The sequence below is a fragment of the Aythya marila genome (assembly GCF_965140915.1).
Source record: "Aythya marila genome assembly, chromosome: 5".
In the NCBI taxonomy this organism is placed as follows: domain Eukaryota; kingdom Metazoa; phylum Chordata; class Aves; order Anseriformes; family Anatidae; genus Aythya; species Aythya marila.
In genome coordinates this window covers 22,628,346-22,650,902 of record NC_139046.1, presented here as the reverse complement: position 1 = coordinate 22,650,902, position 22,557 = coordinate 22,628,346, and the positions used below count along the sequence as shown (strand labels likewise).

General features: G+C 38.2%; 1 protein-coding gene across 1 annotated transcript in view; it reads left to right on the top strand.

The window, feature by feature from the left end:
- The window catches only part of LOC309878692 (mucin-5B), a 93,709-nt gene extending 71,893 nt beyond the window's left edge, over positions 1-21,816 (top strand). The window contains exon 51 of the mRNA XM_082761531.1: positions 21,804-21,816. The gene's annotated coding sequence lies outside the window, so the exon portion shown is untranslated. The remainder of the gene's footprint in view (positions 1-21,803) is intronic.
- The last annotated feature ends 741 nt before the right edge of the window (positions 21,817-22,557 follow it).

The following is a 22,557-nucleotide window of genomic DNA, read 5'->3' as shown; positions in this document are numbered from 1 at the left end:
TTACTGGTACAGTATATTTAGGAATGTAGAGATCATCTTGAAAATATCAAGCTTTACCCTACTATCTTCAGTGGTTAAACTTCAGAGAGACAAAAAGAGAAAAAAGCAACATGCCCAATACTTCTGTCTGAAGACCTTTCCCTAAACTCTGCTACTGGCATTTACTTTGACCAATACACACTGTCATTTAATTTATATGGATATTTACTTATACCTTGCTGTTGGTTCTCTGTTTTTACCTGGACAGCAAAGTTCATGGAATCATTCATGTACCATAATCTAATCACAGATGAGATACTGTAAATGAGAGTTGCGTGACTGTACTAAAGTGGCTCAACAGGTTTTGGTTCATGTCTGGTACAGTTCTGAGTGTTTTTGATTTACAGTGACATCCCATCAGATTTCCATCCAGAAGGACAATTTAATATTAATTTGGAAATTTCTTACAGCAACCAGTTCCTGGTTTGCTGCAGCAAATTCCTCCTATAATTGCCTTATTTATTTGTTAGTCACACACAGTAAGTAATGTTTTGAACAATTTGGAAAAGCCTTTATATTTTTTCTCTCACATCAAAGTAATGTGCCAGTGAACTAACTGGATGTGACCTTCTTTGCAGTTGTGTTGACCTGTTTTCACAACAAACTTTCAGTTGCCTACCTGTTGCTGGCCCAAGCGTGAGAGACTGAACTTTACTTCCTCAGGTGGGACATGCTCCAAAAGCCAGTGACATTACTGTGCATATTTCCATTGACTTCCGTGAACTTACTGTACGTTGCTCATTCCTTGGCCATGCAACTATTTATTGATCAATGCTTTTAGCATATAACCAAACCAAAATGAGTTAGCAGGCAGTCTGTCTACATCTACGCGCATATAATCTGCTAGCCATGCATCAGGAAGATGAAACATTTTTCCTGAAGTTCATGAATACTGCAGTATTATCTATATTAGAGGAAGTTCTCTTTGGTGTCAATTTCAATCAACGCTTCTCAACATCTAACTGAAATCCAGCAGGCTGAAACAAGTCCAAGAAAGGCTGGTGCTGTTGAGAAAACACTGACATTTGTGTGAGAAAATGGAAATTTGAGCACCTTTGAAAATAATCTTAGAAATGTGATAAAGACTGTGGAACTAAACTTATGAAACTAATATTTTTTTTTACTGCAGACTATTAATCATAAGAAAGAGAAATAAATCATCATCAGAATAAACTATATAATTGCATATAAATGTTCTCACTCTGTTTCTTTAACTGCATTTTCAGGTAATTCAATTTTCTCAAAGTATATGGGAAATAGTCAAAAGTGTAGTGAGATGGTACAATAATTTGAGAAGGGCTAGCTGCACTACATTCCTTTACACAACCTCTTGTCCACGAGTCCTGAGCCCGCAAGTTTTATGATACAGTTCATCTGACCTCCTTTCAATACTCTGTTATTAATTATATTACTTGAATAGTACTATAAAAGATCCTGTTTCTGTCCAGTCACTACAAAGAGAAACAAAGACATCCTGTGCAACCATTGTAGACATCCAACAGGGGGCAGGACAAAGTCCACCTTTTCTTTTTTTTTTTTTTTTTTTTTTTTCTTTTTCTCTTGTCTAATCAATCAAATTCTAGAAATAGCAGCCATATGTGTAAAATGTTATCCTTGTTGGAGATCTACTGGGAGGTGCTCCAGTACGTAGTCCCCTTTCATTCATTTTTGTTAACGTAAAAATATACAATACAATGTAGTGAGGTTTGTTGTGGTTACAAAAGATAAGGATCTACACATCTACCCCCTACCTTTTTTGAGGCAACTTTTGCCTCATGGTTTTGTTCCTTCATGCATAAGTACAGTATCTCCTGGTACCATTGAGTCAATGGGGTAAATACTTTGTCAAAAGGAGAATGATCATTGTATGTGACTTTGAGTGGCATGCACAGTCAGGGGAGAAAAAGAGGAACAATATCTCTCATCTGCACACTTAGCTTAATGGATCACCAGGTCTGAATCTGACCGATATGGTTTGAAATAACACAGAGCTATTTTTAAATGCCCTGTAATAAATAACTCCACTAGTAAATTTTTTCAGGAATAGCTGAAAGTCTGTAATGCACATCATACATGCACACATAGGACCACATGATGGTGTAGTGCAGAACAGATTTTTAAGAAAGATCAATCTTGGTTTATGTGAAACGTTCCCCCAGTAAGAAATAAACATTATAAATACAACAAAAATCAAACTAGTGCCCATCTCATGTGTTGAAAGGTGAGGGGAAAATACGTGCCAGATAGGTGATAACCCATGTGAAATTAGCTGCAACCTCTCAATAAGTGAAAATCCATTATTTGTAAGTATGTAAAATCATTTGCCTTTTTAATAGTACATTGGTTCATTTTACTTGTGGGCAAGTTAGTGTGGAGAAATATTTATCATTTCAACTAGGAAAAACAATTAGCCACTTTCTCAAGAGGCATGATTTGTTACTCCTGCACCAGCACAGCCCGTAGTGTGACCATGACTATAGCAGTATAGAGGTATTACACTCTATTGCAAGTGGTTCCCCATAGTGTAGAAATAAACTCTAGATATCACTCAAATTACATCCATGTTAGATAGATATTTTATTTTGGTAAAAGCATATGACTTCTATGTGCAGACAAAGCAAGTTTGAAGAAAAACAAACAACCAAAATACATTGTCCACTTGGAGGGATACATCTACAATTTAGTAAAGACTATGAGGAGAAAAACGTGTCCACTGAGCTGTTTTTATTTTTACCAGGTCAGGTTTCATGCAGATCTGCATGACTAGTGATTAGTTTGTGGCTTCTCTGATGGGTAATGAGGGTTGAGCTCACACAATAAGGCAAGAAGAAAAGAGAAAGGTTTTATTCAATAGCCAGATGGAAGCAGCAGGTCTTTATACTCACTTAAATGTACATTTGTCCGATAATCTGCTTTTCTGTTCCTCCTTCTCTTCCCAAGTTCCATACATCTGAGAAATGGAGCACTGTAACCTGGGGTAGAAAAAGACCTCAAGGGTAGAGATGCAAAACTGCGCTTAGCACAGCTGAATCTCCAGAAAGGCCCCGTGGTACTTGACAGTCCATGTTCTCTGACAGACCCCACAGCAGAGTCAAGAATGAGTGATCTATACCGAGCAGTGACCTGTGGTGCTGATGCACAGTTTTCTCAGCAGTCCTGCAGCCATCACATAGAACAGCAGACAAGAGAAGATTACGGTGTCTGAGGAGCAATGAGGCAAGATAGCAATGAAAGGTTTGTTGCTTTACTTGGGCAAGGAGGGAGCCCAAGGTTTCCTCCCACACTGACTCTTTATACACTCCTGGGCAATGAACTTCATGCACCTATACAAAGAGTCCCTTCACTTAGAAGATCGCAGTCACTCAGCAAGATTCCCCCTCCCCCCAGGATCAGTTGCCTTGCTGCACCAGGGAATGGTGCAAAAAGCTGGAGAGGGAAGGAAACCTTCAATTGAGAGACTCCCCAGCAAAAGATGACAGCACAGCTAGGTCACATACTTTGCAGCACCTACCAGGCAGGTGCATCTGTTCCAAACAGTCCTTGTACGCTGACTCTGTGTTGGAGCAAAACAAATCTCTCTAACATTTCTCTCCTAGCATCCCCTTTAGTCCTGTGTAACACAGAAGAAAAACAGGCCCAACTACAACGATCAAAGACTGCAGTCCTTTCAGCCCATCCTCAGCTGCCTTCAGTCCCTTACTTATTTCTAAGACATAAAAGGGTCCATGGGGAATTGCAAGATGATACCACATTGTTTTCTGCCACCTGAGACTGTTCAAGTAGCAAGGGAATTAGACATATTTGGGTTGTTTAAAAAAAAAAAAAAAAGTTACAATTTTAACTTGCCAATGCTTCCTAGCTCTTTAGCATACAGAAAGAGTGATTAACCCTATGCATTCCATGACAGTTTTAGAGTAAAACCTTGCAACAATTTTTTGATGTTTTAAGAAGGGACACAGATGAAGAGCTCCTGGAGTTGATCTTGCTGAACAATCCCTTTCAAATGCATAGTGGATATAAATCTGCAAAATCTTGACTGGGTCTTGTGGTCTTGGAATGCATTTTCCAGGAGCAATTGTCTTGGTATCTTACAACTTTCTGGGGAATGAGCTGCAATTGCTCTGATCTGATTTGCAGACTTTCAATGATCAGCTTTAGGAGAGAGGAGAAGGGGGGATCAGGAAAATGGTTTAAAAAGTCTATTATCCTTATCTTGATTTGTGACTTTGAAGAATTTTAGCAAGACTCAAGGATGAAGCTACACAGAGGCACTGACCACATTGACTAAAGATACGTTTGCTGCTGGGGTGTTAGAGTACATTTAATACAAAAGAAGGGATAGGCTTTTCTCATCAATGCATAACAACCTTTCTTCTAAGACATAAACAAATCCTTGTGCAATTGCTAAGTGACTTTTTTTTTTTTTTTTTACATCCATGAAAGCATTTTGAACATTATAAGTGGCCACTTTTCTGGCATTAAGAGTGCATCTCACCAAAAGTTGGTGGTCTGGTGGTCACTGCTGAAACAACAATCAAAGTTTTTCTTGGACTCCCATACGGCAATAAGTAAACAGAGGAAATGAGCACATGGACAGCATGGCTGTATTTCTTGAATGATCCGAGTCTAAAAATAACACCAAAAAGGAGGACTGCAGAGAAAGGGTCAGAATACAGACATTGAATGTGACCATACGAGGTCTATATTTTCTTCCAAGTATAGGTACTCTATACAATAACCTACATTAAAACTGTTCTCGTCTTTACTACTTTGCTGTTTTTACTTTTCAGCAAATATAACTAAGCTATGAATATTTGTCTTCAGCTATCACCAAACACAAATATATTAAATTAGTATCTACTATATATCTAGTTACAGATATATACAGATATTTATACATCTAAGCTCTGCAAAAAAATAATTCAGCATCAGTCCAGTGATCTAGTGTGACCGTTAGTGCTGATAAAGAAGAAAGAAGGAGTTTTAGACCAAACTGGATCAAAAGGGAAAAAAAGAAAAAGAAAAAGAAAAAGAAAAAGAAAAAGAAAAAGAAAAAGAAAAAGAAAAAGAAAAAGAAAAAGAAAAAGAAAAAGAAAAGGAAAAAGAAAAAGAAAAGGAAAAAGAAAAAGAAAAAGAAAAAGAAAAAGAAAAAGAAAAAGAAAAAGAAAAAGAAAAAGAAAACTTTAATTCATGAGATAGCTTATAGTGTTTTCAAAATACTAGTATATTCCCAGGATGCCACAGTTGCTCAGTTAAAATGATACTCAGGAGAGCTATTTTCACTTAGCAAATTTGGGTTCTTCAGCATGAGGCTTTGTTAAAAGTGAGGCTCCCCCAGCCAGTTCTCTGGCACAGATGGATCTTTACAAAGGGTTTCAGGTTTACATGAAAACAATACACTATACTATTTGCTTTGAAAGGGAGCAGAGTTTGTTTATGTATTGGATTTCTTGATCATGAGCCTGTCAAAACACAGACTTAAGAGGTACTTGTTAAACATTTCAAGTTATGCATTTTAACTGCATACACATGAAGACAGTAGTCATGAAAACCCACAAAAACATATGTTAAAGTGCGAATTGAAAGCCAGAGTGTCAAGACGTATTGGACACTAGGAATATCAGGAATACTCAACTTTAACAAAAATCAAAGATTTCTAACATGGAAAATGTGGAGTAAAATTTACAGAAGTAAATAGGTCTCTAAAACTATTCAAACTATTTAAATGCAAAGATACAGAAATACATGCATAGAATATTCAGTAATGACAGGTTAGTTAAAAAGCTATTTAAAAAAAAAAAAAGTATCATTTTCAGTATTTATTACAGTACATTAGGAACTATTTTAAACAATTCTAATAGTCTAGGAGCTTTTAGTAATAATATCATATCACAACAGTTTTTCTTCTCATACTCACAAAGTTTTTTTCTTATGTGAAGCAAGAAGAGCAGATGTTGGAAAGAAGAGTTATTTGATTATTTAAAAAAAAAAAATCTAATATGTTTTAAAGTACTTGCATTGGTTCTGTATTTTATACCCCTTATTTTATTGGTTGACGTTATAATTACATCACTTTTATATTATCAGTATCACTAGAAACTTTATGTCAAATACTAACTGTGTAAATGTTTTGAAAAATACTGCTAGACTTAAAAGGATATTTGATGCTAAATACCTTTACTGCATAATTTATAAAGATTTCAGTCTTACCACGTGAATGTACTACAAGATTAATTGCTCATATTTTTTTCCTTTAAAGGCAGCCATGTGACTGTCCTTATATTAAGGTAAACCATAATATACTTATTTTAGTCTCATGTTCAGTGTTCATACCCTCTTGTCTGTTCGAGCAATTATGCAGCCTTTAGCAAAACCACTCAAACACTAATTGGTTTCTATTTGCACAGTTCTATGGCCATTAGAGTTAAAAGCTTTAATATAGTGAATAAATACCTCTATATGACCAGCTGACTGCCATCTACCTTCACACACTGATGTACTGAAAAGCCTGATACAGGCTGCTAATTTCAGCACTCATTATATATGTTCCATGGCACATCAGACGATGTCCACAACAGTGACTTTGTTCTTTGTTGAATTGTGTTAGGACCTTCACTGGGGACACAGACCCCAGTGAATAAATAGACAATACATAACGAAAATCATAATGGCTTAGGTAGTTTCTGATATTCTCTGATCGCTCATTAAAAAAAGTACCTGGTTTATGTGCAACAAGAGTATTTTCTTTAGTAAGGTGTACATGTTTATAACTTCATATTTATGACAAGCATAATAGATAATTTAAAAGATAATTTATATCTTGCAAGTACTTAGTATTCACTTCTTAATTTTTGAGTATTTACAAAATGGGCATGGATACATGGTGCACTTCTGTTCCAATTTGAATTCTGACTCACTAAGTTGTATAGGAAAGACTCTTTATTAATGAATATCCCCTGTAGTGATCAGAAATTAATTCCTGCATTTTATCAGGACTGCTGGCATTCTTCCCGTGAATCTAATGTTTGTAGACATTATATCCATCCTTGAAATGCAGGACAGAAAGTGGTAGTACAGAGATAAGGTGATAACTCTGAAGAAGAGATCTTTCCATGTGAGCAAGAGGGCTACATAAGAGGAATAGGAAAGTGAGAGAAATTTATCATGCTGTGATGGAGTACAGAAGGTATGCAGGTATTGTTCAGCTGCCAGACTTTCTACGTAGAGGCACCTGCCCACATGATGAGGGACTGCAGCACAATTTCAATTGCTGCTGGCCCTTCAGCTCCAGAAAGAAGGAACAATTCACATTTCTGCCCTGAAAACTTCCTAAAAAATGCCAATCTGAAAGAAATAACAGTTAAAAAGACAACACAAAACCTTGAAGGCATTGTTTCTCTTTCTTGAGTACTATGTAGCGAGAATTAGAAACCATCCCTGTTTATCTGGTGTTTATCTCAAATCTGTATGAACTGCCAAACATAAAAAGAAGCTGTTTGTAAAGAACAAATATGTTTCCTTATCTACTTTTTCTTCAGGCCACTGATTCTTAAATGGCAAACAAAAATGGTTTTGTGGCTTTGAGACTTATCACTCTACATCAGAAATGTTTATTTACAGCTACAAGCAGTTTCTCGAAGTTGAGTGTATCATATGGTAAATTCAGCCTTGTAAGTTAAGAGTCAGCACTTAGCAAACTGATAAAACACCACTTACGTGAACAGTAGCACATTTATGCTTTTGACCCAACATGTTTACTTACAGAAGGAGTATTTCTCTCAATCTAGAGGTTTCATTACATTACAGTAGTATAATTATTTCTGAGATCAACAAAGCTAGCTCAGTCTAGCCCTAGGTAAAATATCAAGGATCCCCTTAGTTTATCAGAGGTGCTCACCTGTTATGGTTTGAATCATTTTAGCGTTTTCACTGCCCAACCTCCTATGTCTGGAGTACAAAAGGATATGAGCAACTTTGTCTTCAGAGGAAAATAAGGGTCAGAAGACATGCAAGGATCAGGTTATCATTTTGAAAAAGGTTTTAACAAAGGCTTTAATGCAAAACAGTCACAATTGTACACAGCCTGCCCTGTCTTCATACTTCCTCACTCATCACCATGAATTCCACCAGAAATACCAATCCCTGCCTCAAGTTTGCCACTCTCCATGCCTCTACTGCTCCTTTGGATAGTATTTTCCTCGATTTGGAGTATCAGCAAAGCTCCTTTACATAGCTCAGCTATGTCACAGCTACATCAACATCAGTGAAGAGTCATCAGGAAACATCACATAGCAGTAAACAAAGGTCCCCAGCCCCCAGCCCCACACACCATGGCTATCAGATCCCTCTGGCCAGCAGACAGCTACTGAAGATGGTGTAACACAAACCTTCCGGCTTCATTGCTTGAGGAGGGATAGGAATACATTCCTCTTACTGGTGAGCTGTTGCTTCACTGTCTGTTGTCAGGTCTCTTGCACTTTCATTGGAAAGCACTACTTAGCCAGCCATTGCCAAATGCAACTTACGGGATTTGCAGGTTTGGCTGCCAGAGTTAGTCTGACACATTCCCTTGCAAATGTGTCCCTGGTGTTTTCCTACAGTAAATGCATGGCAGCAATTCCAAGAAACCACAGAAGGTCTTCTTGGATTGCCAACAGCTGAGAAGATTGTACTTGGGAGTTTGATATAGCCCCTTCCTCATACTCTAAGGGGAAATGCTATTTTATAGCCCTGAGAGATTAAATGTGCAGAGAAGGAAGAAGGTCCTTGTAGGCCAGAGTGTGGGTAGGAGATAAGAGCAGCAGAAGGCTGTATCCCTGTGAAGGAGGACATCTCCTGAGGATGACTTCAGGTTTAGATTTTTGGGTTTCTTGTTCCTTAAGACACTAGTGGTTTTCTTAACTCTCAACAATGTCTAATTTAGAAACCTAAATGAGTAGAAGTATTCCCTTTTCCTAATCCATTCCCTAATCCATTCCCTTAAAACATACAAATCAAAGGCATACAAACTGAAAATAAGATAGTATGCAAATAGAAGCTTTACCTCTGCATGTAGCTTATACACAAGTCCAAATCTATCCAGACTGAGAGAAAAAAAAAAAAAAATCAGGAGAAAGGAAAACTCTTAGCAGAAAAGCCTGCTTCTTTATATTTTCATGTTTTTGGATGTTCTGTAGAAAACCTTGCTCAGATTTTTCCTTTTCTCCTATACATACCTAAAAACCCAGGTCCCAACTTATCTTCCAGGATGTGCTAATATTCCCAAACACAAATAGTTGGTCTTTTTCCACATATCTGTAATTCAGTAATATTTTAACGTACTTTTCTGTATGTCAGCACTGCTTTGTGAGCACATTTGACTGGAGAGATAGATGGCAGAGTTGCTCCCCTGCTTGTTTCAGCGTCACATACTTTCTCTTTAGTCAGTTTGTGCAATTGCTAAGATGCATATAAAGATTCTGTATCTTTATCTCATGTTTTTGATTGGAATTTACCTAAACAGTCTCACAAATACAAAACTAGAACCAGGAAAAGGAAAGAAGTTGTACTTTCCTGTTATACATTTACTCCATCAGCAGCAAATCCTTACGAAAACTCTCAGTGGGGAGTTAAACTTTGACATGGAGCGTATCTTAATGAAATGTTTTAATGGACTGGATCCTCCACTAGCCAAAACTCAAGGTAACTCTAGTGAAACTGAAAGAGCAAGGGTTGCTGACAACAATTGCAGATATGGCCTCTTATCCATAGTTCAGATTCCTGCTTCAAGGCATGCCTATTTGTTCTTGCCTTTTTGACAGAAAATGAGGTAGAGAAGTCAGATAAGCAAGTGAGGATCTCCAAAATTCCCATGTACCAAATAATTTTATTTCACTGTAGCAGAAAAGAAGAAAACAAACAAACAAACAAACAAACAAAAAAAAAAAAAACACAAAAACACTATTTCACTGTAGCAGAAAAGGGCAAACTGGATAAGAGTTATAGAGTTGCGTCTGTCTAGGCAGGTTGGAGATCAAAAACCATTTTATATATATGTTTCATATATATATGTTTCTTGCGTTAACTTCTCTCATGTAGTTTTTGCAATCTTCATCTGTTGAACATGTTTTCTGTTTGGTAACTTGTATGAAATGTTGCCTCCTTAGCTAAATATATAGATAAAATAGAAGATTGAGAGAAATGATATAAATAAGGTTATTATTTAATAAGTGAGTCACAGTTATATGAAATACAGAGGAATGGAGGCATCAGCTATGTAAAAGTCAGTAAGATAAATACAGTCATGGGCTTCAATATGCTAAGAACAAAAAACGTATTAGTCACCTTCCTACTACCAGCAAAAGAAAGATGTTAGTTGATATCGCATTGAAACTCACTTCACTATTAATTTTCCTATTTTATGATAACCAGAAGGTCCTTTTTCAGAAAGCTGGGTTTCTAACTTACCTTTCTCAATCCATTTTTCAGAAAAATCTTCCACACAAAGACCATAGCCTAGAAAAAATCAGAAATAGGTAAAATGGATGCAAACATTCACATGTATTCTAAATTTTTAGATTTATTCTAAGTCCATCTCTTTTTGCCAAAGCTATGGTCCCTTTTTTTAAACATCTTACTATTTTCTCCAAGAGACACAAGTGAAATGAGCAGATGGACCTGTGCCTCGCCCTATGAAACTACAAACCCTTCAGAATTTTGAAGCTGCTCTGGGAAATTGAAGCACATGAATCATTTGCTTCTAGTTCTGCTCTCTTCAGTTCAGACCAGTTTTGAAACAGCTTCCTTATTTTTTTTTAATCTGCCTCTGAATTTGTCCCACTTGTTCTCAGTTACTTGGTCCCTGACACTCTTTTCTTCTTCCCTGTGTTCTCAGAAAGCAGAAGGAACAACAACCCTTGTTCATTCCTCATTTGCCCCTTCCCCACTGCTAATGCCACAGGCTGTTGATCTTTCATACCATGTGCTCCACTACTGCACTAAAGTCAAGGGAGTTTTCATCATTATTCACCTCACTGAACCAGCAAACCTTTTTGTTGTGACTGACAGTCAGCTAGAGACATTTCCTTCTCAACTGCTGAAGGACTCACTGTGGTGGCATTTACAAACGCGTAACTTCACAGAACCAGGAAGAGAATCTGAATCCCCATGCCACACACGGTCTGCAGTAAAATTTACACAGCTGGTAACACAAACAGCTCCCCCTCCACCCATTCCTTCCCCCCTGGTTCATTCCCTAGGACATAGGCCATTAAGTCAAGTGCTGAAATATGGTATGTCACATTTCTTGACGACTCCACCAGAAGGACTGACCCTCACATAGCACTTGGAGAAATCATTCATGAACAAATTTTCTTTCACCTTTGCTTGTGGATCAAGGAGAGGGAAGAAAAGGGGAAAATGTGGTTGTCACACCAGGAACAACACAAGCCAAAACACAAAGAACAAAAATTACTCAGCCTGCTTCCCAGGTTCTCCACGGTCTGTGAGAGGCACATTTCTTTGCCACCTTTTCCACTTGATTCTCCAACAGAAACACCAGAATCCTTCCCATCCCTTATCCAGCATTCGACTAAAACAGTAGCACCTGTCCACTTACACAAATTCTAACCCAACCTTCCAACACTCTGTAAAGTCATTCTTGTGCGCTATGAGAGTGACAGAGCAGTCCCTGCATCCTGAAAGCTGTGATCAGTATGACTAACTCTCAGGTGGTTACACATGAAAGAGATCTATTTCTTGTACAATGCTGAAGATTGGCAGGAAGTCACCTTTGAGACTGGGCTTTGATCATGCAATAAATCCAAAATAGTGTCCAGAAGATGGCTATGGGTAATTTCAGCAAGGTAGTAAGACCCCTGCTCGCAGGGAGACAAAATGCAAAGCTTTTGTGTACAGCACTATGTTGGGCAGGTTTTTCATAGAATCATAGAACCTTTAAGGTTGGAAAAGACCTTCAAGATCATCTGGTCTAAGCATCACCCTACTACCAATGTCACCCACTAAACCATGTCCCTAAGCACTACGTCCAACCTTTCCTTGAACACCCCCAGAGCCAATGATTATTGTCACTTCCCTGGGCAACACAGTCTGTTTTGTTTGAGTAAATGCCATGGTAAATATATCCGTGGACTCACCTGGAAAAAGCTTCCTGGGATATGATACCAGTAGAGGCAGCAGAACCTCAAGTTGGTGTCCGTCAAGTCTCATCTCTCTCACAATAACCTCCTACATACATTGCAACCTAAAGAGAAAGCTACAGAAGAACTAACTGAATACTGAGGAAACAAATTTGAAATTAAGAGTTAAGAATTTATATTTATGCTAAACAAAAGAAAAATTCAAATTTCAGACTGAATTTATAAAGTAGAAATAGTGGTTTGATATAAATACCAAAAAGAAAGACCTAAAAGTAGGAAGGTGAGTGAAGGTCAAAGTCACAAACAAGCAAGACCATTATCCTGGTGTATACAGATGGCATATCAGAGCACAAGAGCTAGGTAAGACAAACAGGACAATCTTAGGAAGGATGGGGAAGAAGGGACAGGGGAGCTGAAGTGCCTTCATGACTTAGCTGCTGAAAATAAGTGTTTATATAAGAAAGTACAGCTTTCAAACAAGGGCTAAAAGACTAAAGGGCTTATTCAATGCTTTCAGAATTGTATTGAATAATTAAGTGATGAATCCATAGGGGATTCATTCCATTCCAGTGGGAAAAAAAAAAAAAAAAAAAAAAGAGTCCAAAAAGTAGTTACACAGGCATCAGACTTAATAGGGTCTGGTTTCCTAAGGTTTTCTGTCTTCTTGGTCCCCTGAAACTTTAAGTGAGTTACATTAAATTGAATTTTAATTGAATCACACTTAGATCATTCATCCAAGTTGTTATGGATGCACCAACTTACAGTCAGTGTATACATCTTCCTAACCACCACAAAATGCACCCTTTAGGTTTTCAGGTGTGAGGAAATTAAATTGATTTCCAGCAGATAAACATTTTGATGTTAAACGCTTGTTTTGATTCTGCATGCAATAAGGGATAACTTCACATTGAAGTTTCTCCTACAGTGGAATGTGTTTAACAGAGGTTTCCTAATGAAGTTACTTTCTTTTATTTGGCTGACTACTTTCTCTAGCCCTTACAGAAATGTACTGTCTTTGAGACACTAGCCATCTGCCAGGTTTTACTGAAATCAGTCAAAGTTCCAGAAAATGTTCTGGGGGACAGACAAATATTCACACCAAGAAGCATATTATTACTGTATAAAACACTTTCCATAATGAAGAGGTCATTACTTAAAAAGGGAATCTCTTCTACCTCCTGATGATAAAGTTTGGAGTGATTTGACTGACCGGGAATGTTTCTTTTCTCTGACAATGCTTTGGCAATTGCCCTTAGTAAAGCAGAGCACATGCCTTGGCATACTCAGTGATGCTTCTGGAAGACAATGTTTCTGCATGCATCAGCTGGCTAGTGTTCAGTAAAGTAAGAAAATGAAGTCATTTTTTGAATGTTCACAGAGTTTAACATTTCCATATCTGTCAAATAAATCCATGGGAAAAAAATAAATAAAATAAAAGCACTTGTAGGAGAAACCAAACTGCAGGACAGGAATGGTGTGTGCATAATTTATAAAGAACTCAAAAACTATTGGGCTTCCATCCTTTAGTTTTGAATAAGCATTTTCCTTACTGCTTAATTCCAGAACCAACAAACATGGCCTCAGTTCTCTATTTGGAACATAAATGTACACTGCCCTCACCAGTTTGATAACAAGGTTTTGGCCTGACTCTTCTCTGGTGCTTACTTCTTGCAAAATAGGAACTATTTATGTCCTGGGTGACCAGGTCTCTTGTTTCCTTCTGGAGAGAGCCCACAATTTCCCTAGCATTCCTTTGAGCACTAACATACCTATAGAGGCCTTTTTTGTTGCACTTGATGTCCACGGCTAAATTTAATTCTAACAGGGCTTTAGCTTTCCTAACCTCATCCCTGTCTGCTCAGACAATGTCTCTGTATGTCTCCCAAGCTATCTGTCCTTGCTTTCACTCTCTGTAGGCCTCCCTTTTCTGCTTGAGTTTGGCCAGGAGCTCCTTGTTCATCCATGCAGGTCTCCTGGTGTTTTTGCCCGACTTCCTCCTTGTTGGGACACATTGCTCCTGAGCTTGGAGGAGGTAATCCCTGAATACTAAGCGGCTTTCTAGGGCCCCTCTTCCCTCGAGGGCTTTGTCCCATTGTAATCTACTTAGCAGATCCCACAATCTGCTCTCCCAAAGTCCAGAGTAGTAAGCTTCCTGTTCTGCCTCCTTGCTATCCTCAGGATGCTAAATTGCACCATTTCATGGCCACTGCAGCCAAGGCCACCCTTAAGATTCACATTCCTAACCAGTCCCTCCTTGCTGGTGAGAAGGAGGTCTAGCATACGTCTAGCACAAGGTGAGAATGAGGTCTAGCATTCTCATTGGCTCCTCTATCACATGGAGAAGGAAGTTGTCATCAATGTATTCCAGGAGACTCCTGGATTGCCTATGCCCTGATGTGCTGTCCCTCCAACACATCTTTTGTGCTGCTCTTCAGGTGTTCTCCTGCTGACTCTTGACTCAGAATCTCCATATCTAGATGTGATATAATATAATCATGTAATTAATATAATCTCGAAGATGTCCGGTCATAACTTCATCGGACTGTCTCCCTGCCATATGTCCTTGCATCCTGGTACAAATCTGGGTGAGGTCCGTCATTACAGTACTTGTGCCTTAGATCTTATGTTGAGACCATGAGTTTGATTCCAGTTTCTGTTGTGTTTCTGCTCAGTGTTGGGTGGGACTCCCATCCACCAGGGGTAATAAACCCCTTGTGAGCTATCTCATTAGCTTTTGATTACTGATCTGCATTTGCCCACTGTCTCAGAACATTTTAATTGTACATCGCCCCACCTATCCACATGCTGCCAGCACAATTTCTGGTTTATCAGCCCCCTGGGTTGCATTAGGAGGAGTGTTGCCAGCAGGGTATGGGAGATGATCCCTTCCCTCTACACAGCACTGGTGAAGTGCATCCAGAGTGCTGTGTCCAGCCCTGAGCTCCCCCCATGAGATGTGTCCAGAGCCATTGGAGCAAGCCCAGAAAAAGGCCACAGAGGTGAGGCCACACAGTTGATTAAGGGACTGGAGTATCTCTCATATGAGAAGAGGCTGGGACTTCTCAGCTTCGGAAGAGAAGGCTCAGGGGTTGTCTTATCCATGTGTATAAATATCTGAGGGTTTGTTTTGTTGCTGCTTTTTATGTCCCAGAAGTTTCTAAACTGTTTATTGTTGGGCATGACTGAGATATCCCAGGGGAATAATATGCCCTGTGCTTACAATATTCTCTTATAATCTGCTATTCACACTGTTATTCACACCTTGGTCTTCACTTCTTCCAGGAATGACAAGTGGGTTTTTTGTATGTTTGTTTGTTTGTTTTTCTCATCCTATCCCTGCACAATGCAGCTGTCCTTGTTTTTTTTTTGTTTTTTTTTTTTTGCTCATTTTGTTTTTTTGTTTTGTTTTGTTTTGCAGGCTATGGTAAATTTTCTTGTAAACCTGAACCCCATCCCTCCAGCAATCTTTTCCTCTAGTTGGGAATCTTCAGCATCTCCAGAGTTGTGCTTGCCATGCCGTGCTTAACTGTCGTGTAAAACTTACTGCTTTTCCTGCTTTCTGTCTGCATGTAATAAAATAGCATCTTGCTACAGGCTTGTTGTATTTGGAATTGCAGTACCCAGAACCTCAGTGACTCCATTACTGCAGGCATGCTCATCTCTTTCTGCGTCAAACTCACTTTTCTTCTGTTTTGGAGAAGATAATAGCAATTTTCATTTGGTCTCCATTGCTACCCAACAGCACAAAGACCTATGGGTTCTTTATACATTATCACCTTGGAGAAAGGCAGTTCATTCTTTAGAACATTTTATACATATTTTACTGATGAAAATGTTCTTAAGCTAAAACATTACCTATATCACTGTACTGGGGGACATGTTCTTTCAATTTTTGCAAAGTTAGACAAACAGCATACATAAGTCACTGATGAAGCAAGGATTTCTAAGATAGGTCTGGGAGCCCATCTTGTCCTTCTCTAACACTGATCTACTTATACTGTAGTTTTCACCTGGCTTCATGCTGTCCAGAACCTGCAAAAACTCTTTTGGCACACTCTTCCTTTGAGGCCTGTTAGCAGTATCTGATTTTCCACTTTCAGGCTTTCATATAAATTATTCTGAAGACAGCATAAACTTTAAAATTATGAACTGTTCAAACATTTACTCAGATGTGATTGATGTATGAACACAGAATATTTAAAGATTTTTGTATCATAGTTATAACTGTTACATGTCTGTAAACAACTGCTTTTCTGCTCAGGTGAGTCAGCTAAGGCAGATTTTGTGCAAGAAGCTATACTAGTGTTGGATGTCTGCAGGTATCTTCCACCTAAACATTGATTCTTGGAACCACATCTGTGGTTCAGAAAATATGAAAATAGGAAAAGGACCAGAGAGAAAAAAGAAGGCTCTGACTTGAACACAGGACATGACCTGATCCACATTTTCTCTAAGAAGGGACGCAGGGACATGGATTGAAATGGGGAGGTCCTGGGAGGGGCTCAGCTGAACAAAATCTTTGACTAAGAGGGGGAATATTGTCTATTTGCTTATAAAATAGTTGAACAAGGTCACTATCAGAGGAAAAACTCTCTAAACTGCATCTCAGCTGACCAAATAAAACTGCAGCCACCCTAAGAACAAAAGCAAGCTCAGAAAAAGACTTGAAACAGATGGGTTTGAACCTTAAAACAAACAAACAAAAAAAAGTAGCATGGTGCTTTCTGTTTTGCCCACGTGTTTTCAGACAGGGTGGAGACTGGCTTATCCTGAGTCCCAGTGCTCCACCAATGGCTTCCAGAGCTGCCTGGAGGTCCTGCTGCCATTACAAAACACTGCAGGTTACCAAGGAGCAAAACCTTACTGCTATCTACTCTAGTGCTATCAGACCTTTTTCTTGTTTAAACTGAAACAGAAAAAAAGGGACACATCTCTTTCCTACACAGGTGCTTTGTTAAGGATCATGTCAGCAGAAGTTCAACACAGATCCAAAGATTAGACATCTGAAGGGGAGCAACAAAAGAAGGAAAACCAAATGATGAAGTAGACTACATGGCATTTTCTCCATAGATGTTTCCACCCTTGGAAAAGGGAACATAAACCTTAATAGCATATCTCACGATATGTATCAAATTTTCCATTACTTTCTGATAATGGGGTATGACGAGTTTCACAGAGGGAGGGGTTTGGCCTTATTGTGAGAATAACCAATGGATTTTACAATCTACAGTTACCGAATCACATAAACAATGAAAACCTTACTTCCACTTCTGGATTTTTTTTTTCCTTGTATTTTGTTCAAATTACTGACATTTCTGGTCAGAAAATATACAAACATGAATCTGTGTTCTTAAAACTCAGTTTTCTGTGCTAGGTTTTTTTCTCCTTTTTTTGACTTCTAAAAATAGAAAAGCTCTAAGTGTACTCAAGTAGAAAAAGAACTTCAAATGGAGAAAGAACCTTCCAATACCCAGTCTTTAGAAAACTGATCCCTATAAGCAGATGGGCCCCACCTTGCAGGAAAGTGAACAAATAAAGAATAAATTATCTTTGGGTGCAATAAGCATCTTTCATACGCAAGTTTGCCAAAGGTTGGATAATTCCACAAAGCTGCTCAGCAAGAAGCCAGATGTGATTAGAAATGAAAGGTCCCACAACACCACCCTGAGTACTCAGCTCTTAATCAGGTTATCAGACAGCAGAGCTTTTCTTAATTGATGTAGCCTTTTATCAAATGAAGGTGTTATCTCCTTGGTGAGGTCATAAAATATGAGTCACACAGAGTCAATAGGATATCTAGCACAAAGGCGATGCTATGCATTATAGACTCTAAAGGTATTGTAGGCGCAGTTTACTTAAAGGTAACTGGTGAATGCTGTGGCCCTCTTCGACCTTCATAAAAAGGTGTTTTAACCCCATTTTAAACTATGGCTACTGTTCAGAGTAATTCTGCTAATCACAATTTGATATTGCTTCCTTGGCAAGGCAGTGTGACATTTTGAGACCATGGTCTAATTTCTCATAAGCAACTCTAGTTCTACTGATTTTCAATTGGTGCATAGCCTCAGCTGAGATTTTGATTTAGCTATGCTGAATTTGTTCTCTGAACACTGAGCTTTGCGTGGTTAAGCTAGCAACAAACTCACCCAGTTTAGGTGAAGAGAAAACGAATACTGTGAACAAAGTATATCACATTTTAACTGAAATTATATCTCCAGAATTGCTACTGGTCAGCACTGGACTTATATTAGAGATCTGACTGAGATAACATCGGCTTTTATACCTGAATTCTTGCAGATCTTCTGGCAAGTCTTTTGCTCTGATTTACTATAGTTCTTTGGTGTCTAAGACTTTGGTGTTTTACTAGTGGGATTTTGTTTGCTTGTTTGTTTGTTTTTATCTATTAATTAAAATGGAAGTTCACTGCTTTTCCTCATGAAGACACTGGGAAACTGAGTCCATTAACAAAACCAAGGCATTCAGCCAATAGTTACCAGGATCCTAGTAAAATTCACTCAAAAATATAAATAAACCACCTTGCATACTAGTGCTGTCATCTAGCTACTAATGCTTTAAGTCAGAGAAAACAATGCACCTCTGAGCCTTAGTTCCACTGACCATGTTAGTTCCATTTACTTAGTTCCATTTACCAACTTCTGACTGCTGCTTGGTACAGTGAAAACTGCTGTAGTCCATTGGCTTCCTATTAGGGCAACTGCCTTTAACCTACAGCATTGCCAACAGCCTCACAGAAAGGTAACTCTTTATATGGTCATGTGCAATGACCTAATTTCCACATTTCCAAGGTGGTGAATGGAACTTTGATTTGTAGGTACATTACAAGAGCCAGATACCAGATGCAAATTGAGAGCCAATCACAACATGAAAATAATTTTATTTCTGAAACTATTTTTTAAACAAAAACCAAAATCCTTCAGTTGATTAAAACATCCTGTGTGTATATTAGAAATTTCTTGTTTCACTTGTAAGCCCTTTAAAATGCTTTTTAACATAAAGTTATGCAAATATAATAGTAAAAAAAAAAAAAAAAAAAAAGAGAGAGAGAGAGGGTATTTGACATCTCCATTGTCCTTATAATGTCACTTAAGGAAGGTTGCAAATCAATTTCCTGTTTCATGATGTATGCATATGGAAAGGAGTTCATTGTATCACCAGTTAAGTGCATCATACTAACGGCCAGTGCAGTAGTAAATTTAAAAGGTTAGTTCACCTCGTTGGTGTAATTGAGATATAAACCAATGGTATATTTTCCAGATAATTATTGGATAATCTCACATTACGCAGGTTTATCCTGCATAAAGAACTAATACTGAAATGCAAAGTCTTATTTTCCTTAGGCAACTCTGAGCCTTAATTCTGTCATCTACCATCTCCTGACTACTACACGGTACAGTGCAACCTATGCCATAGTCCAATAGCTTCCTATTAGGGCAAATGTCGTCTTTCCACTACTTTGCCAGAAGCTGCACAGAAAGGCAACTCTATATGGTCATATACAGTAACCTAATTTCCAGGTTTCCAAGGCTTGGAGTTCACATTTTTAATGATGTTCCACCAACTGTATACAGAAGATTACACTGCTAATCTTAAGAACCTGAAAGAGGTACTCAATCAGCAGATTACTATGATAGCATATTTATGCCAGCAGGGAAGCAATGTTAGCATAAAGATGACAGGCAAGAAAGTTATCTATTTTTAGAGAGTTTCAGGCAGATTTTGAGCTCATTGCTTGACTGGAAGTCATGCAGCCTGGCTTAATAACCCTTGCAGTGGTAAATTAATACAGGTGATACTAAAATAAGACAAAAGCAAACAACCCATTCAATCCCTCTTTCACCTCCTCATTCCAGACGTTTGAATTCTTCTTCCACTGTCAATGGGACAGAGGGACAAAGTGAGTCAAAGTGATCTAAGGCAATGCTGTGGTTGGCTTGGTTTCACAGCAGTAGCCATCAGGAAGTTCTAAGTTTGTTGTCTTCTCTCAAGTGGTCAGCTCCACAGCAACAGTGAATAGTCACAAAATTTGTCTCCGGAGCTGCAACTCAGCCACCTGAGTTGGAAGAACAGGTGCTCTCTAAGGCCAGTGGAGGAAAGCAAGCTCCTCCAGGGTAACATTTACAATACCAAACTCAGACTCCTGCTATTCTCCCCTAGCAGCAGCAGGAGTGGGATACAACTACATGAACACAAACACCCAGTGCCCTCTGCAAGGATGTCCTATTGCCTGTGGCTACTGCTGTACAAGGGTACACGTTCCTTGTTCATGCCTCCCAGCCATCTTAGACTATTTGAAGGGTCACAAGGCCGTATTCAGTGGCACTGCATTCAGGCAACTGAATCCTACTTCCAGGGTCTCAGGAAGGACGTTTAATATCAGGCTGTGTTTGGGAGTCTCCAGTGCTCCCACATATAAAAAAATAATGAAGTGCCAAGGGAGAAAGCATTTGGTCTCAATTTCAAGTAACAACTCCCTGCTAATAAGCCAATTAATTTTCCAGAGTAATAACAGGTTGCATTTTCAGCCATATTTGGAAAAGACAACACAAGAACATACAAAAGCACAAAGGAAAAATGTAACGCAATGCATCATTTATAACCATAAAATGGTGTGTCATCCATACATATCCAGTATATTCTGACTCAGCATTGACAAAGCCTATGGAAAATTAGTGCTCCTGTTTTCAAGAGGTGTAGACAAAGGCAACCTATACTCTTATTCTATTCTGAGCCCAAGGTATTGTTAGTTTGGCTCACAAGTATAGAGTAGTTAAATAGATATCTCAGGAGGTATTTTTATTTAATTTATTTGCCAACGATTATAAAGGAACATTCTTGAAGAATGAAAAAGGCAATACCTTTTTTTTCAGAATAGTAACATTTGATGACCTCCCAACATATTGCTAAGATCCATAATAAATATAAATTGTTGCTGCTTAATATTTATACACTTATGGCACCTAGAGGGTGCAGCAAGAGGAAGACTCCTGCCTTCTAACTTCTGTACAAGCTCCTAATACCTTCCAGTGAGTTTCCATGGGCTCTGAAATCCACTTTGACTTGGCCATTTATATCAGGGAAAAATGACTTGGTGCTGACAATCTGCTGAGTTTGGATTCTCATGGCAAGTACAAGTCCACTCTCTTTACACTCTAGGAAACCTCTTCTGTAATCCCTGACAGAACTTAAAGAGTATCCATAGTCTATTGTAATTATCACATGAAAACATAAATAATTTAAATCTAAATCAATAAAATTCAAAAAATAATATTACGATTGTTTATCGAAAGCAAGTTGACAAGTAATAGCTTTCCCTTCTCTTACACCAATAATATTCATTCTTTAAGCCTGACGTTTCCATGTTCATATTACAGGGGAATAAAAAGAATTTGGAGTATCTTTTTCCATTGTTTGGTGTAAATGTGAACCTAAAGTATTAGGTTCATAGGAGATGTTATAGTAGTCTAACAAATTCAACATCCGGGTGCAAAATAACCCAAATCAGGCAAGTAAAAGATAGTTCAACCACAGTGTTTCTACTAAATTCTAAATAATTTTATAAAATTCTAAAATAATTTTCTCCCTACAATGCTTATTTTTAACTTGCAGGTAAATTAAAGAAGAGAACGCAAGCTAAGAAACAAAAGAAGAAAGCTAATGTCTCAGTAGAGGAGAAGCTGTGAGTGACAACCTGGTATTTTGAAAACTGCTGCATTACTGAGTTGGCATGTTCTACCATATCTACAGCTACTAGAAAAATCTACTGGTACATGAGCTGTAAAGCAAATTGAATCTCACAAAACCAATCTCATATGCTATGTTGTGTCTCATGCATTTAATGAAAACTACCCAATCTTTTACAAGTAAGGAAGCATATGTTTCATTACTAATGAATGCTGTTTTTGCTCAGAGCAACAAGTTGCCGTAAAAAATCTGTAGGATTTCATTTCCTTGTTGCTTCAAATATTTGCTCGTACTTTGACCAAAAAGAAATGGGGATTTCCAGGTAGAGAGATACTTGCTATTTTAAAGAAGACTGCTTTTAATGGCTCAGTGTGTTTGTTACCTGGACGAAAGCCCACCCTTGGCTTTGAAAAGTCCTTAACTGCAGTAGCCCCAAGACTAATAGGGCTCTTCAGGCCAACAAAAATTGGCCTGTAGGCAGTTTACCAGAGAAGTCAGTGCAGAAACAAAGGAACAAAGTTAACACTGAAAAATTATTTTAAGTCTAATTTGTCCAAATCCCTGGTGCTGTGAATATGAGAAGTTAGATGTTAGTTAGGTCTTAATTTACAAGAAACCTAATTGAGTTTCTACACCCCTATATTCACTCCTGAGACATGGTTTTGATCACTTGCTTACA